General features: G+C 35.8%; 1 pseudogene; it reads right to left on the bottom strand.

Moving 5' to 3' along the window:
• Positions 1–15210, bottom strand: part of LOC128528815 (probable E3 ubiquitin-protein ligase HERC4) — a 34658-nt pseudogene that overhangs the window by 17058 nt on the left and 2390 nt on the right.

The following is a 15210-nucleotide window of genomic DNA, read 5'->3' as shown; positions in this document are numbered from 1 at the left end:
GGTGTGTCATATGGAACAGTCCAAGCGACCGTTACATGTGAAGAACCCATTATCTCCATGACTGAAAAAGGCAAGGCAGGTCCGCAGCTCGATCGAGTGTATGCTCATCATCTTTTTCAAGATTCGCGGCATTGTGCACCGAGAACTCTACCCCATACTGTCTGGTTTTAAGGCTTTTATAAATTGTGATCCTTACATAATCTTTTTATATACATTGTGTGCATAAAATAATGTTTATATAGTTATGTACATTATTGAAATGCTTTTAAACATAACAAATTAAATACACTACATAAGACTAAAAGATGGAGTATAAAAAACTAATACATACACTCCATCACTTCTAAAAAGTACTTTTAAAATCTAAAAGGCTTGTCTTCTAAAATTCTAAAGCCTTTCAGTAAGAGTGGACACTTATATATATATATATACTCAGCAAAAAAAAAAAAACGTCCCTTTTTTAGGACTGTGTATTTCAACAATAATGTTGTAAAAATCCAAATAACTATAGTTTCAATATATATATATATATATATATATATATATATATATATACAATATATGTGAGGGTCAAAACACGTAAATAACTTGAACCTTTTGGAATACAAGTGTGTTTGATCTAACACTCAGGGTCCGGTGATAAAGGGTGTGCCAAGTATTCTGCAGAAACAAAACTGAAACTAAACACTGAAACACAAGGAGTATAGAAATGTTAATAATGAACTCACACTGCTGAGTAAAATCATGTTCTCTTTAACAGTAGGAAATGATAAATGTGGAAGCCTGGTGTCAGTTTCCTCTTTCTGTAAACTTGTTACAAAGTGTCTATCTTTCATTATGAAGCTGTTTGATGTATATTTTCTCTCTGTTTCTCTCTCTATGTGTGTGTGTGTATATATACATGTACCTGGCAGGTGTGTGTCTCTGCTCTTGGATCGTCCCAGCTGTCCTTTAGAGTTCCGGCCACAGGACAGTACCTGTCCACCAACTGTCAGGAATAAAGTGTGCTGTTCTCCACAGGAGATCCCAACAAGTTGTTCAGTAGAGTGGACTGAAGTCGGTCTGGTGATGCCATTCCCTTCAGATCCGGGGAGAGCGAGCTGTCCTCTGGATGAATCACCCCAGGAGAAGAACATTATGATGCTGCCTTGTGAAGCTGGTGTGTGACTGCAGCTCTCTCTCTATCATCACCAGTCCACTTTCATTTAGGCCAATGCTCTCAGCCTGTCTGCAGGGGGTGCTGTTGAGGCAACTCATTGCCATGGAGCGAATAACACCAATACTAACTAATGGAAGAGAAATGTTTTATGCAATACTAAGAGCATTAATAAATGTAAGAGATTTTTATAAAGCAACACAATATGATTCAATACAATATACACATGCAGCTGCAAATATACCTGCACATATGTGAAGTTTATAATGCATATAGTTTACACATTTTTGCCATCTAACTTTAATATATTTTTATATACTGTTGTAAGAAAATACTACTGGACAGCTATTAAAAAAAAACTTAAACTACATGTTGTATCATATCATATCATATGAGATATTATATGATATAGTAATTAATATAAATAAAATAAAAAGTATTAAATTAACTTTGATATTTCATTTTAATTTTCATAATGTAATATTTAATCAGAGCCGCACAGTGGCGTAGTGGTTAGCACTGTTGTCTTTCATCTCCAGGGTCCAGGTTCGATTCCCGGCTGGGCTTAATTCCCATTTCTGTTTGCATGAAGTTTACATGTTCTCCACGTGCTTGGTGGGTTTTCTCCCACAGTCCAAAGATATGCAGATTAGGCTAATTGGCGTTCCCAAATTGCCCGTAGTGTGTGTCTGTGTGTGTGCTCTGCAATGGATTGGCACCCTGTCCAGGGTGTACCCTGCCTTGTGCCTTAAGCCTCCTAGGATAGGCTTCAGGTCCCCGTGACCCTGAATACAGGATAAAGCGGTATAGAAGATGAGTGAGTAATATTTAATCAACTTTAATTTACTTCCTGCAGACTTCCTGTAGGGGGCGCTGTGGGGGCAACTTACTGCCATGGAACATATAGTGGGAGAACTAGTAACATTAATAATACATATTATAACTGTTGTAACTATTACTGCTCCCACTGATAGATAGTAATGTAACTTATTGTTGTGTTATAAATTTGTCTTGGTACTTGAATAAAGTAAATATAAGAATAATGTCATTGATCAATCAATCAATCTATCCATCTATCTATCTATCTATCTATCTATCTATCTATCTATATATATATATATATATATATATATATATATATATATATATACACACACTGCCGTTTAAAAGTTTGGGGTCACTTGCAAATTTCTTTGATTTTTTTTTTTTTTTCTACATTCTACAACAATACTGGGGATTTCAAAACTATAAAATAACACATATGGAATTAGATAATTACATAACAACAAAAACAACAGTTAGTTGTTATTTTAAGACACAGAGGTCGGCCTTTCTGTAATAGTTCTTGCAATAACAGTATTGTCAAGTGCATTTGCAAAATCCGTCAAGCACCATAATGAAACTGGCTCTCATGGAGGCCGTCCCAGGAGGACGAGACCAAAACCTACCTCTGTCTCAGACGAGAAGTTCATTTAGAGTTATCAGCCTGAAAAATGACCAATTAACAACCAGCACCTCAGATTAGAGGTGTTATGAAGTCTTTACAGAGCAGAAGTAGCAGAAATATCTCACCATTACCTGTTCAAAGGAGATTAATGCATTTTTGGACGCCTTCAGCATTCCTTTACAATGTAGAAAGAACTAAAAATCAAGAACCATCATGAAGTTAGAAAGTGACCCCAAACTTTTGAACGGTAGTATGTGTGTGTATATATATATATATATATATATATATATATATATATATATATATATATATATATATATATATATAAATAAACATGGACTAAAATTTTTGGCCAAACCTTTCAATTATTAAATTAAGGTTTTTTGAGGTCGCTGTGGAAGAACTTGACTGGCCCGAAAACAGAGCCCTATAACCTCAATCTCATTAAGCACCTTTGGGATGAACTGAATGCGAATCAAGCCTTCTCGTCCAACATTAGTGCCTAAACTTATAAACGTTATACAGAATAAATGAATAGAATAAATAAATATGAATTCCCACAAAAACACTCCATAATCTTGTGGACGGCCCTCCTAAAAGAGTGGAAGCTGATAGAGCTGCAAAAGGGGAACCGACTCTATAATAAACTGTATGTATTTGGATACAATGTCATTAACAAGTTTGGTCAAATTATTATATATTTTTATACCATATACAGTAGTATATATTTAGGTTATTCAGACTAACAAACAAACAAATAAATAAGCAAACGAACTAATTAATTAATTGATTAACCATTTGGGACAAAATACAATTTATTTTAAAATAGTCACAAACATGTACAGTAGAAAACATTGATCTTAAATAAAATCTACAAGTGTCTTGTTCAGCTTGTTATGAAGCAAAACTGCTAGCTTTGCAGAAAATAATGATTCAAAATATAATAAAAGCTACTTAGTCACCGTCTAATTGTATCAGATTACATAAAAAAATACATAAAAACAACATTTCTCTGTAGCAGTTATTAACAATGATGGATTTTACTTTGAATAATGTGGAGGTTTAGTGCTCAGCACTTTCATCTTGCACCTCAAGGGTTGAGGTTTGCATCTTGCCCCTGGTCTGTCTATGTATGTGTGTGTGTGTGTGTGTGTGTGTGTGTGTGTGTGTGTGTGTGTGTGTGTGTGTGTGTCTTTGGCATGTTCTCTAAGTGTTTAGTTGGTTCCCTCTTACAGTCCAAAAGCATGCAGGTAAATTAACCTTGGATACTTTGCATACAGCGTACAAGGTATGCACAGGTACAGTCACATTTTTATATAAAACACATTGAAAATGATAAAAGTATGAACTTTGTAGAGGCACACAGTCAATGATATTCTTCCCAGAAGCCCCTCCTGTGGTGTATGGCCTCAGTGAGCTTTTTTCGAAGTGTTTGTTTTGTTTTGTACACAGGAAGCTCGAGCATGGCAAAGCAGGTATGGGCCTGGGGCAGATGATCCTGTGTGGCGTTATTCAGGGGTTGCACATTCATCCTCACCTGCCCCATACCAAGAACAGGAACTTGATCAAACCCAGTCAGGAACACTGCAGAACAAAAGGTTCTGTTACAATGTACTTTTTAAATGATGATTTCATTTATTAAGAAAACATAAGATGACCCTATGTGAAATAGTAATTGCCCCTAAACCAATTAACTGGTTGTGCCATCCTACAAGCAATGAGTCTCTCACATCACTGTGGATGAATTTTGTCCCACTCTTCTTTGTCCCACAGAACTTTGCAGTTTTAATTCAGCCACATTAGAGGAATTTTGAACATAAACAGCCTTTTTAAAAATCTCAATCGGATTTAAGTCTGAACTGGATTCAAGTCAGTATGTGTGAACGTACTATCTACAGTATCTACTGTAAATACAGTACAATAACTCAATGGACTCACAGAGGAAAGCTTTTTTGTCCCGGTTTGACATTTCTTCAAACACTTCCCAGAATGAGACAATCGTTGGATGGTCTTTATGAAATACGGGTCCATAAATGGCATTCTGTTTAGAACAATATTAATAATAATAACAATAAACACAAAAACTTTATTTTTAATAGCAATCATTTGCAGTAAATTTAACAGAAATTATTTCATCATCAGAATAAATGATTGTTATTTTTTATTTTTAGGAAGTAGGTAAGTTCACCATTTTGAAAGTGTCCCAGTCGTACTTCTCTGAGCCCAACATCACTGCTCTGAGCTCCTCTGGCTGGAAGAAGTTAACCATGTTTCTGTCACACACCTTGTAGAATCCTCTCTTAAACTCATTGAACACCCGATCCACTGATTTGTTCAGCACGTAATCCACATACAGCTCCACAAACAAGTTTCTGTTGAATAAATTAAAAGATGTCTTAAACAAAGTTTGGGGTATATACGTGTGTGTGTGTGTGTGTGTGTGTGTGTGTGTGTGTGTGTGTGTGTGTGTGTGTGTGTGTGTTTTAATGGGATATTGTAAGGATCTGAACAACCCTTCATATAGTTATGTAGCAGGAATGATCTCATCATCAAGACATCATGGATGTAGAAATGAGAGTACTCTAACAGAAGAGGTCACTTTTCACAACATTTTTAACGTATTAATATAACTTACTTGTTTGTGCTTGTTACATCTTTTCCCGGCTTGTCTGGGTCCAGTTCAACCTCCACATTGTCCCACACAATCTAAGCATTTTATAAGGAAAATCATAGTATACAACAAAGCAATAAATGCTGTAGATATTCACAGCAAATCTAAATATAGCAGTATAGATACTTTACAGAAGTATAATAATAAAAAAAACACTTACAGTGAAGGCCATTGCCATGTTATCTGCATCATCATCAGTATAATTCAGCAAGTACTGCAAACTCCTGGTTATAGACATTTATTGGTTATGGGAAACTTATTTTAGCTGTACAGTGAATAAAAAAACTTGAGGATGTGCTTTAATAAAAAAAGGTGATATTCGGATGATATAAGATAATGTGATGTTCCTGTAACAGGATGTATAATAATTACTCTTATACCACAAAAGATTCTGTTCATTATTAACCTTTATTAAGCTATCTACTGTAAACTTGCAAATAGTATAGATCTTTCTGTTGATCTTTCAGACTCAGCAGACATTCGGGGTTGATGGCACAGTGGAGTCTGGTCTGTTCCTCAGCAAGGCTGGTTTGGCAGGTAGTTTAGTTCTTGTATTTCTTGTGCAGCAGTGTGTACAGTACTAAGTAGACATGGTTTAAGAGGTTCTATATAAACTAAAGTGAAATAATATCATTTTTATACAAAAAAAAATGGTGGGAACCATGTAATAAAAAGAATGCATTCATATAAAATTGTCTATTGAGGTAGAGAAAGTAAAAAGTTGCTGTTATTTAGCTGAGAGTTGATCGTCACCTTCTGATCAATCAGAACTGATGGAATCAATCAGAATCAATCAGAACTGATGGAATCAATCAGAATCAATCAGAACTGATGGAATCAATCAGAATCAATCAGAACTGATGGAATCAATCAGAATCAATCAGAACTGATAGGACCTAGAGAGCTAAGAGTGGTTGGGATGGAGGTTTGGGAAACTTACTGTGCTGTGACAGGACTCAGTTCTGCAAAATCCTCCAGAGAGGGTCTGATGTTAAGAAGTTTTTTAAACAGAGCTAAGGGAAAGGGCATGTGCACGACACAGTTGTTGTTAAAGGCCAGACCACACAGGAGTCCAAGAAGGAAGTACCACTCCTCTGGTAAGCTGGGCTGAAAAACATGTCAAAAGTGAAGAACAGAAAAAGCAGTTATTGAATTGTTTGATTATTTGAAAACTGTTTCTACTGTAGTGTCTGTAACATATAAGTGATATTTAACGTTACACATGAATCCTAAGTTGTGTTTTATCACATTTTACCTTGTACTCACTTGTACTCAGTGTTATATGTTTCTGTTCATTCACTTTTACTAATTACACCATCCTGGTCAGGGACATTGTGGATCTCAAGCCACATGAATAGGACACCAGTGCATTGCAGAACATTTCCATAAAGGGAAATTTTATTGTACTCAATTCACCTACATTTCCATAAATGCAACAATTGTGAGAGATGGAAGGAACTGGTAACCCTAATAATGAGTACTAAATTAGATTATACCACTAAACCTCAACCCACAATAGTGTGCAATATTCACAGGTACAAGTCTGCAGCTACAAATGGATTGAATATGGACCTCATTTTCTTTCTCTCATTTAAGTGTCTTACCTCAGAAGGGAACCAGATCAATGTATTGGTGTCATTTTGTATGAACATGTCCAATTCTGGGTCGAGAAGCATGCTGGATGCATTGTGAAAGAAGTCCTTCTTATTGACATCACTATCTTCAAAGTTCTCACAGTACACCACCTGCATGTTAATATACACACCACATAGTATTATAACTGCTTGGAATGTCCATCAAAGTTTTTTTTTTTTTTTTTGTAACTTTATGATAATATATTATTTTGGATAAATAACAGCCATTGTGTAAACATTATGAATTGGGTGCTATATAATTATATCTATAACTTTAAATGAAATAAAATGTTATGGTTCAGTCTTAAATAATTATGTAAATTCAATCAAATTGTATTTATATTGTTTCTTTTAAACAGACATTGCCATAAAAAACAAAGTAAGGGTCCACTGATGTGACTTTAGCCTGGACTCAGAATGGATGTAAATTGTGACTGGTTAGTTCACAAAAACCCCTTCTCGAGGAGCATAGCTTGGTCCACCAACTGGTGTTTTTTTTTTTTTTTTTTTTTTAAATCAAAAGAAGATAGAAGCACCTGCAGCCAGCACTTCAGCTGTTCCTTATTTACGTCCCTCAGCAGTTGGAAACAATCCTCCAGTAGTGCGGTGCGTCTTAACTTCATCCTAAATATTCCCTAAAGTCAGCAGGGGAAAACAATTTAAAAATATTTATACCAATCAAGTAAAGCTGCACAAAAATAAGTATAACCCTAGGTATGCATTTAGGGACATACTGTACCTTAGTATACTGTATACTGGATTTTATGAACTTTAGAAGGTTGTATTTAGCCTCCAGATTGAAGATGCAAGGACTTGAGATAAGAAATTTTAAAGTTTGCTGCAATAACAAATTACAGTGATAAATATTTAAGGAATGTTAAAACCAAGTTGTTGATTTTCATTTAACATCATGTCCTGAAGTGTTTGATTCCCCTTTATAGCCACTATTATAGCAATTGCATTTAATGTTGAATTCCCCAGGAGCAAGAGCAGAACAGTTAGATCATGTTCATGCTACATTAAACCACAGTCACTTTATTACCTGGACACATTTCACTTAACATTTTTACTGCATGACACTATATGCAGCTACATAGAGGTGTGTTTGGGGTCACTGTCTTTTCGGAAAACAAAGGATGGTCCAAGTGTGGAGAAGACACCATCACATCTTCTCCACCATGCTTTACAATGGGTAATGATGGAATATCTTTTTTCTCTTTATTCCACTATGTGTTTCTTGCTATAATATAAATTTGTAGTAGTTGTAGTAGACATGAGTGTGTCAATCTGTCATCAAAGCTAAATGTAGCTATTCTAAAGTATAAAATGCATTTTCGGTTGTTTAACACTTTTGTTGTTTACTACATAATTAAATACATGTTCTTTAATAGATTGGATGTCTTCAGTATTATAGTATAATGTTAAAGCTAGTTACATGTATGTAGCTTATTGTAGTATTGTATATTTGTTTATACTTAAATAAAGTTGATATAATAATAATGTGATTTATCTATCTCCCTATCTATCTATAAATGTATGGCTTACTTACCTTAAGGCACTCTTTATCCCTCAACACCAAAGATATGTTTAAAGTCCAATTAAGTTCAATATGTATGCCATACTGAACAGTATACAACTAGTGTTAAAAAGGGAAAAGAACAATTTAAATGACTTTCAAAAGTTCACAAAAATACACTGTACATAACTGAATGTATTACATGTCTAAATTTGGAGATACCATGTCAACCAGATCACTTGTCTCATTAATGATGAAATCTCCAGGAGTGATTTTTCCATGGCTCTTGCAGGAAGCCTAAAGAATACAAAGGAAAAGTAAATAAATAAAAAATCACAACATGCAACTCAATTCTGCACTTCATTTGATTTCAATTTATTTACCTTGTAGATCATCTGAAGGATTTGCACTGATTTTTTAAGAAATCTAATCATGCCTTTTTCTTGTGTATAGGTGGAGACAAAATCAATGGCCATTTTAGATACTGTTTTTGCAGAAGGAGTACGAAAAAGCTCCACTAAAGTTTTAAGAAAGGTCCCAGGAAGTTCAGACCAGAAGTTTTCTGAAGAAAAAGAAAAAGGTGAATGCATAAGGCATATCCATCTTCTTTTGTCACTATGAACACAGTAGGATCTGTTGGCCATGTTTCCACCTGTTTACATTTATCTTGTAGAGGGTAGCGGGAATATAAAATCAACTATCTATCTATCTAGCTAGCTAGCAAACTATCTAGCTAGATAGCTAGCTAGCAAACTAGCCAGCTCTCATGAAATACATCCATTAAAAATGAAATCGCACAGTATGTAAACAATACTTAATTCAAATTACCAAAACTGAACCAAATTATCTCGGAGCTTACCTAATACCGAAAGCATATAGGGATTTAGATTTAAAATGGCAGAAGCATATAACGATGTAAGCTTTGTCTCATGCCCTTGTTGGTTTAGCGCTTGAATAAGTTAAGGCAGGATAAGGAAAACCCTAAGAGCCTCCACATCAACAGCAGTGAAGCCCAGAGAGGGGAGAAGATATTCCTCTACCACCTTGGCCACCTGCAACAGATACACCAGAATACACTGAAGCCCCAGTCATCCTTTTAGGTTTTTAAGTTTTCAAGTCTAAAAAAAGCAACCCATGTTTTTACAATAAACAAAGCATTGACAAGCAAAAAAAAAGTTCTGGTTTTTATATAACCTTTTTTGTTGATTTACCTCCAGCAACACCTTCTCCTTCTTGGCTAAATGCTCTAAAGCAGCTTTCACTGATTCTAAATCCAAACCAGAGTAGTGTGTGGATGTTCGGTAGTGTCTATCACAACTACATAAAACACACAAAAAGTAAATGTAAAACATATGATGATGTTTTTATTTATCAATTCCCATGCAGATCATGTGATTAAAAATATGTTCAAATTACCTTTTCATTATGAAGCTGCCATTTAAACACGCAGCCGATGAGAAAACTCTCTTTATTTCTCTGTAAAAGGTAATAGACCAGAGAAGACACAACGAAATCACAACGGTATGCAATTTATGATAAATGTAAATGTGTAAATGTTATGCCAGATTGATGTCTATGACTTGGCCCTGTTGTATGACATATTCTACATATCTATGGGAGAAAAGAGTTTGATTAAAATACTCACTTTTTGACTGTCATCCACTGTTCCTCGCACTCAGACACCCAACTATCAATCATTCTCTCCGATAATGTCACTATTTCCCCTCGATTAGACTCATAATTACTTTCTGATTCCTACAGCCCCAATACAAAAGAGAGCTTTAGATAGTTTAAAAGCATTTTTAATTTAATATTAAAATCATGCATGTAATACCTTACCTGGTGAGAACACAAGACAAAGGATTGATTCTTGCGTGCAATGACACGCTCAACTGTATGGATGTTGGTTGCCTCTGTGCATTAATATTAATAAAAATTAATTTAATATTTATGAACTTTGTGCTTGCTTCCAAATAAAAAGTATTTTTTTTTTATCATACAGCGGGTTGGTGATTACCAGATGGCAGCTGTACAGGAAGTGGCACACACTGATTGCTCCTCTGCCCATTTCCCAGTTGTCCTTGTTCTCCACATCCAAATGAGTAGATTGTGTTTGATGATTTAACCAGTGCCAGAGTGTGGTTCCTTAAATACATGGGGGAAAAATAAATAAATTAATTAATTAATAAATAATAATAATAATAATAATAATAATATTAATAATAAATGAATAAATAAATAAATGAATAAAATCTTTATACCTTATAAATTGGGTCTTTTACAAATCATTATAAGCTTTATAACACTTTACAGTATACTGTGTTTAATATAGTAAAAACATTCTACACTGAACATGTTTCATATAAAACTATACTGTACAGTATGTAGCATTTCACATTCCAGATTACAGAAGTAGTTCCATTAACAATTGAATGCATATAAATAAGACAAAATGGCCTATAGAAATAAGCAAATATACCTCCCACAGGTGATTTGGGACACGTTTAAACCCCAGAGCCCAGTAACCACACGAGGCTGAAGTTCATCTCTGAATGAGTTATGTCCAAGCTGCCCGTGACGGCCGGATCCAAACGAGAAAACTGTTCCTCCCTGGAATAACAAAATTATGTACTTAAAATCTATTACAAATACAGCTACCTTAATATCAAATAGAACTTATGCTATTCTCTTAAATTATCAATCTCTTAATCAGTTTCCTGTTATAACACTTATTGTTCAGTAACTACTATAATTGAATCAGTAACTACAATGTTATCAATGCATGAATTTAAATTAAATTACCACTCTGAAGTTGTATCACATCATAAAGACTTTAATTTTTATTTTTATAAAATAGCAATTTTCCTACTATTATAAGTTTTTATTAATCAAAGACTGGCATTTTATAAACTTAGAGTTATTTTATCTTTATCTGCAAAACGTAAGGTTAAATCTTTACCTTTCACTAAAATTAGAAGCACCATGCATAACTGTTAAACTGTAAAAGAATACTGAAAGAAACTACAGTATCAGCAAAGCTTTTAATCAATTGGATTAAATTAAATTATATAAGCAGTTTCCCAAATACGGGTAAAAAAATTGCTAGAACCTATAATACACTATAACAAATGCAGTAATATAGATGTATAATATGCCTTGCGGCCAAAACTTCTTTAGAATAGTAAAAGGTGTTTAGAGAGGTAGTCTTCTGGACCTTTGATGGACCCTGTGGAGTGGAAGAACAAAATTCCATTATGGTAAAGAGTATAAAGTCCAAACATTAATTCTAATGATACCTTTGACAAAGTAGCAGTGTGTTCCTCTCCACATGAAATGGAAACTGTTTTCTTCTGGCTTAAGTTACTCACACAGGTTGGAATGTAAATGTCTGTGAAAGAAGTAAAATTGATATACAGTAAACCGTGTTATAAACAAACTTGGCTAATAAGCCTCATACCAATTTTATAATTTTCTGCTCTTTACGCTCTGTAAAACCTTCATAACAGCTCTAAGCGGAGGTGCTGTTAACTAATGGGGGACAGGGGTAGCTCAGTGGTTAAGGCATTGGATTACGGTTCGGAAGATCCCAGGTTCAAACCCCACAACCACCAAGTTGCCACTGTTGGGCCCTTGAGCGCGGCCCTTAACCCTTATCTGCTCAGATGTGTAATGAGATAAAATGTAAGTCGCTCTGGATAAGAGCATCTCCTAAATGTAAATGTAATGATTATTCAATTTGAGAGTCAAAACAGTTTTATTTGTACACATGCAGTCCTAACAGTATGGGTTCATTTTTGTGCAGGCGTTCTATGAGTCACAATACAACACAGGAAACAAATAGTAGAAGGAAGGTGTCAGACTATAAAAATCTTCTATTACTACAATATACTATGGTATATTGTAAAACATGATCCTCAGATATGGAACTATATAAAATTTTTAAATTGCACATTTGATATTACAGTTTTTATATCGCAATTTGTTCTTTTACAATAAAGGACAGGGTGCCAAGAGAGGAGCTGTGGTAAGACTGTACTGTATATGAGGAAGTCTGGCAAAGAAGTATGTTAGAGTGGTGCAGGACATGTACAGTATGAGAGCTCTGGTAAGATGTGCTGTAGGTGTGAGCTTAAGGTGGAGGTGGGTCTGCATCAAGGATCGGCTCTGAGCCCCTTCTTATTTGCTATGGTGATGGACAGGATGACAGATGAAGTTAGACAGGAGTCTCCATGGACTATGATGTTTGCAAATGGCATTGTGTTTTGTAACGAGAGCAGGAAACAGGTGGAGGAAAATCTAGAGAGGTGGAGGTACACTCTGGAAAGCAGAGGAATAAAAGTTAGCCGTAGCAACATGAGTGTGAATGAGAGGAACCCAATTGGAACAGCGAGGCTACACGGAGCATAGGCAAAGAAGGTGCAGGACTTTATGTAGGGTCTTACTTAGGGTCAACGGGCCAGAGAAACGAAATGTGTGGAAAGGAGGTGAAGTGGTGTGTACAGGCAGGTTGGAACGGATGGAGAAAGGTTTTACGTGTGTTGTGTACTAAAAGACTTTTAGCGAGAATGAAAGGAGAGATATTCAAGACAGTGGTTAGACCAGCGATACTCTACGGCTTGGAGACAGTGGCACTGAAAAAAAAGACAGGTGGAAGACCTGGATGTAGCAGAGATGAAGATGTTGAGGTTCTCCTTGGGGGGTGATAAGGATGGATGAGATCAAGCATTAACCCATGTTACAGTAGATGTTTTGGAGATAAAATCAGAGAGCCCAGACATAGGAAAGATTGTGAGCATAATGGTAGAAGGATGCTGAGGTTGGAACTGCAAGGCAGGATGTCTAAAGGAAGACCAAAGTGGACATTTATGGATGCAGTGAGAGAGGACATGAAGTTAGCTGGTGTGAGAGAACAGAAGGCAGACGATAGGATTAAATTTGCTCTGGCAACCCCTGAAAGAGAACAGCTGAAAGACAAAGAATAAGTTATTTTACAATAAAAAGATGAAGGATAGTTTTTTTTAACCAGATGCATGTACATGTACACTGATTATAGCAGCAGGTTTCTATATGTGAATATGTGAACTTATAATGAGGATGAGGCAGTCATGCTCTTTACTTCTCTTGTTTCTTTTTCCATCAGCTGTTATAAAAATTTATAGCTTTGTGTGTAATTATACAGTCCAGTTTCTGGTGCCTGAGGTTGTGTGTTGTGCATTTTTGCATGAGCAGGGAGAGAGAGAGCGAGAGAGAGAGAGAGAGAGAGAGAGAGAGCGAGAGAGCGAGAGAGAGAGAGAGAGAGAGAGAGAGAGCTGGGTAGTGGGTGTTCCTTGAGAATCTTTGCAATGTTTAGCACTTTTTCTGCTCTGCCTGGTGGGTGAACATCCACATGTGAGGATGCTCTCTATATGTCCTCGATAGGCTTGGCTGAGGGGGCAAGAGACCAACCTTCTTTAACAGTCTAACTAACAAAAACTAGATTTTTGAGGCTATTAAATCAACTTCTTCTGTGCAGCAGAGGTAAGTTTTGGTCTTGCTTTCCTGGGATGGTCTTCATGAGAGCCACTGTCAGTTTTTGTTGTTGTTACTCAATTACCTAATGATATATGTGTTATTTCACAGTTTAAAAAAAATAAATCACAAAACAAAAAAACTCTAAATTAGAAGGTGTATCCATCCTCTAAGAATATAAGGTTTTACATGGAATTAAACTTCAACTCAGTATGAACTGAAAAGAATTGCTGAATTTTCTGAAACCTAATAGTATACCAAAAAAAAACATTTATTTTGTTTACCCTCATTATGTCCCAGTCCCAGCTGCCCAGCGCTGTTCCTGCCCCAGCTAAACACGGCACCAGAGAGAGACAGGGCGAAGCTGTGGTCTCCTCCTGCGCTGATCTGAGCCAGAGGGATCCCACACAAATACTTAAGGTGCTGAGGAGACAAAGAGCTCGGCTCGCCTTTTCCCAAACCCAGTTGACCGCTCGTATTCTGACCCCACGTGAACAGCTGACCATCTAGGAGGATTAGAAAGAAGTAACATCCAAGTCAATAGACACCTAATACCAGTGGAGGAGAAGGAGATGTTACCCAGCAACTAGTATGCAATGATAAAAAGCCCATGCAGATGGCTGCACCATCTCCTGAGGAAGCATGTGTGGCATTACTTATAATTTCTACTGTTGATTTTTGCGTTGCACACATTTTAAATGGTCTCTGATCATAGTTACATATGATTCTTTTTCTAACCACATTTTTTAGTTAATTACTGCATAAGTTAGAAGTAAAAAATTTGCTGCCAGCTGAAACATAGTACTCCTCCTCATTATTTATCCAATCAAAAACGCTTTGCTCCAAAATCATTAATGCTAAGATCCTGGAGAGCAGTTATCATCACAAAAGCTCAAAACAACATCTGCTGATAATTTACTTTTTCAATACTCAAACTAGTTACTTTTATCAGAAGGTAACGCTGTAATGTAACTGATTACTTTTTAATAATGGTGATTTTGTAATGTAATTAGTTAGTTAGTTAATTAGATTTTGTAATGTAAAGTAACGTCCCCCAACACTGGTGAGTAAAAGCAAGACACACAGTAATGAAGTAGACATTGCTAGAAAGTGCTTCAGATAGCACTAAGATTGATCAGATACTACTAGAGAAAAGGATCAAAGAACATGGGTCCAGAGAAAGAGAAATGTGGTGAAAACCATTTATCAGCATCAAGAATAAGAATGCATGGGTGACATTTGCAAAGAAACATACAAAGTTAGGCGCAGCAGCTTCTG

This window comes from Clarias gariepinus, chromosome 8 (assembly GCF_024256425.1).
Source record: "Clarias gariepinus isolate MV-2021 ecotype Netherlands chromosome 8, CGAR_prim_01v2, whole genome shotgun sequence".
NCBI classification, from domain to species: Eukaryota; Metazoa; Chordata; class Actinopteri; order Siluriformes; family Clariidae; genus Clarias; species Clarias gariepinus.
This window is presented reverse-complemented; position numbering and strand designations above follow the sequence as displayed.